Raw genomic sequence first — 4,126 nt, 5'->3', positions numbered from 1 at the left:
AGTCGTAAGTTTTGATTAAAAAAATAAATACATTGTTTTAGCCTGACGGGTTCTTGTTACAATTATACGGGAAACTGAATACTCATAAGGTAACGTTATCTAGAGGTTAGCCAGCCCGTGAGAGCCGTTAACGTTACTTTTATGAGGACTCAGGTCTGTTTTTCTTTATACAAGCCCGTCCCTGTGTACAGTTATTAGCTAACGTATACTTGCTAACTGGAATCTCATAATTTTCCTCTCACTATATTGGCCGGAGGGTGTTTTAAATAAAGTAGTGTATGTTGAAGTACATGGGATTTATTTTTTCTAACTATGGTATCAAATTGGGTATCCAGGATTGTGTTGTTTCTAAATTAGTATTGCCTACTAAATGTCTGGTATTTTGTGACTCCCCTAATGGACAGATATATCAATTTATGAGTTGTATGTCAGTCTAAAAATCCCATGAAAATCTACATTTATATCAAATCATTTTTATATATGAAACGGCAGCAGTCGAGAGAGAGAGTGGAAGTACGCAGCAGCAACTGAGAGAGAAAGAGAGTGGAGGGATGCAGCAGCAAAAGTCGAGAGAGTGCAGCAGCAGCAGGCAGGATGTGATACACTAAGAAGATTGTATTAGTATTATTCAATTTCATAAATATATGCATATTTAAGAGGTTTAACCTCTCGTCCCCAGCAAAAATTGTGTATGCAGCCTACACTGTTATATGGTCCCTACCAATGTTGAAACCAAACCTACGCCCTTGGGAGATAGGGTGGTTGGATTCAACAAAATGTGCTGCTACCCTCCTCACACACGCACACGCACATACACACACACACACATGTGCCGTGTGCTGATGTGTGAGACAGGCAGTTTCCTACTCATCATATCTCTATCAGATGGTCTCCTACTCATCATATCTCTATCAGGTGGTCTCCCACTCATCATATCTCTATCAGGCGGTTTCCTAATCATCATATCTCTATCAGGTGGGCTCCTACTCATCATATCTCTATCAGGTGGTCTCCTACTCATCATATCTCTACCTGAGAGACTCCACCTGCATCATCCCTCTCTCTCCTTCCATCTCCCTTCCAGATGATACTTCCACGACACTTCCAAACAGTCATAATAGCAACTTTAATAGATAGTTAATAGAAACTTCCATGCCAATAAAGCCTTTGAATTGAGTTGAAATAGAAAGAGAGATGGAGAGATAGAGAGAGAGAGAGAGAGAAAAGACTCCAGAGACTAAACCTTTATATAGACTCTCACTTCATCAATAGTGAAGGGCAAGGTTTCTATCCATAAATATACTGTAGGGCAGGGTAATAATCATAATCATAGGTGGCATTAGCAGCAGAGTCTGAGTTAATGTAATCTGAATCATATTACTTCCCTCCCAGACTCCTCATATTGACTGAACCAGTGGTGCTGTTACAGCATGTGAGGGATTGCAATAGACGTTTCAATAATCTATCCATCTCTCTCCTCTCTCTCTCTCTCTCTCTCTCTCTCTCTCTCTCTCTCTCTCTCTCTCTCTCTCTCACACACACACACACACACAGGAACAAGGTCTGAATGTACAGTAGATGTAGTGGAAGAGAGGAGGAAAGGAGAGAAGAGGAGAGAAGGGAGGGAGGAGAGGAAGAGAGGAGAAGGGAGGAGAGTAGGAGAGGTGAGGAAATAAGGAGAGGAGATGAGAAGGGAGGGGGGAGAGTAGGAGAGGAAGGAAGAGAGGACAGGAGGTCTGGTATTTGGTCAGGGTCTGTGGTGTTACAGACAGTAGAGGGCCGGATGAAGTTATCACACCCTCCAACCCCATCTTCTCACAATCATTTCACTTTCTTCTGTCAGTGCCCCATGTGACATTCATAACATCTCCATAACATCCATGTGTCTTTTCTCCACATCTCCAATACTGTCTGTTGTTTGCTTGTTTGTATGTTTAGTTGTTGCACTTGTGTTTGTTTAGCTGCTATTGTTGATGCATTTTGTGTCTATGTTTAGTTGTTACTATTTATGTATTTTGCACTTTTACATAGTTAGCAGAGCAGCTACAGACACTCGGTAAATAATAAGGAGTGTAAGTGATAAGGAGATTAACCTAAATAATAGTAAATATAAATAAAAATAAAAATAAATGTAAATGATAATGTCAATGCTAATTGTCTTGGAAAGCAGTGCACTGTATGCCTCATGTAGGCCTATACCTATTCACGTGTGCTGCTTCAAAATATCACTCCAAAAACACAGATGCACTGCTTCTCTCGTTCACGGTTAACACGTCAGACTCTTTTTGTAACCTGGGTCAGACCGCTCCGACATCACCAGCAAGGCCCGGTCTCAATGGGGGCAACCCCGGTCTCTTTCCTGAATGGCTTGATCTCTCCGTTTTGCAGCTGACGCCTCTGGAGAGGCTGTCGAAGCTGAAGAGGCTCATTATGCTGTGTTAATGTCACAGGTTAGGCGAAGAGCAAATCATCGCGGCATTCTCCAGTCTGCCCGCCGTCTGGTGAAGCTATGGGGAAGCACTTCGAGCAATCAATATGGTGTTTGTGCTTCTGATGGCGTGATTATATGTGTTTGTCTGGGTGGCGTTTTGTGCCTGTGTGCGTGTGGTGACAGGCGGTGTTGAATACATTGGCAAATTATGCTGTTAAACTCAATACTACGCTCTTTACACTGATGGATTCCAGGCTTGGTTCATGAGCAGGTTTGTAATTGTGTTATGGCTCCATCTAGTGGACAGTGTGGTGAACTACAACAGTCAGTGGCTTGTCCCTCCCCATCCTGAAGGATACGAGTGTTCAATCATAAAAACAGTCATTAATAAACGCAGGCTAAGAGGTACTGTTAGGTTAGGGAAGCCTTACCCTAAGCCGGGCCCTAACCGTTACTGTATCTACTGATGCAATTGTATGAAAATGATTCCTCCACCAGGTGGAGTCCTTGAACTAATAAGGTTGAAGAGTATTCAACTTCTCCGAACCTTCACAATCCTGAATGCTCATAAGGGCTGGACTGTTGTTGTTTGATGAAAAATCGAGGTCTCTTTTTATGTTTGTTTGTTTTTGCAAACAGTTTTCTGTTTTTGAATGTACAATATCTTTGGCTTTATCCATGATGCTGTCACTGTCCAAACACTCACTATAGCCTACTGGTGTGTGTACCAGCCTGTGTCTACCTGTAGAAGTGTACAGTATGAGCACTTTCCAGTATCCATTAACAGCATATTTAATTACATCACGGACTGTCTCGTGACCTTGTGTAACCGTCATACTTTGGTTTGCGTTATGTTCAACAGTTCAGCCCATGTTAAGGGCTCTCCCAGGGTGGGATTCGACAACCGACATTCGACTAGCTCTCCCGCTTGTGAGGTGGACAGACTGACAGTTGCGCCAACAGGGACGTCCCTCTGGGAGGCACTGTCAGCGCTGCTTTGACGAGTGAGTTCCACCCGCTACTCCTTACCTTACCTTTCACTCGGCTACACTCGCTCCTCTAAACTCACTCCACACCACTGGACATCTGGGTCACGGGCACCAATTTAACCGTCTGCATTATGTTCATCATGTTAAGGGCTCACCCAGGGCGGGATTCGAACCCACGCCCTCCCGCTTGTGAGGTGGACACGCTGACAGTTGCGCCAATAAGGACGTCGCTCTCGGAGGGACTGTCAGCGCTGTCCTTTCGAGGAGTGAGTTTCACCAGCGTCTCTCCGCGTGTCGCTCGGCTACCCTGGCGTGCTGAGAGCCTCTCGCCCTCCCGGACTGTTGACCTGTGTCAGCGTGTGACCGCTCCACGTCTGTGGGACTGTGACAAATCAGCAATTAGCCTTTGCTAAATGACCCTCTCACCCCAGCCGTCGCCATGGTAACGGGGCATGTTGGCCACGCGCCCGGCCTGAGTGGACGTGTGTGTGCGTCTGCCCTTTGACCTTCACCTTGAGAGAGACAGCCAGAGAGAGAGAGAGAGCGTCTTGGTGTCTAGTGGAACAGCTGAGACCAGACATACGCAATCCCCAGACATTCAACATTTCCAGAGGTGAAGCCATCAATCCTCTCTCTCTACGCGTTGCCGGTACACACACACACACACACACACACACACACACACAAGCAAGTATGCATGCACGCA

Source organism: Borostomias antarcticus (assembly GCF_949987555.1).
Source record: "Borostomias antarcticus genome assembly, chromosome: 13".
NCBI classification, from domain to species: domain Eukaryota; kingdom Metazoa; phylum Chordata; class Actinopteri; order Stomiiformes; family Stomiidae; genus Borostomias; species Borostomias antarcticus.
Note: the sequence above shows the minus strand (reverse complement) of the source record.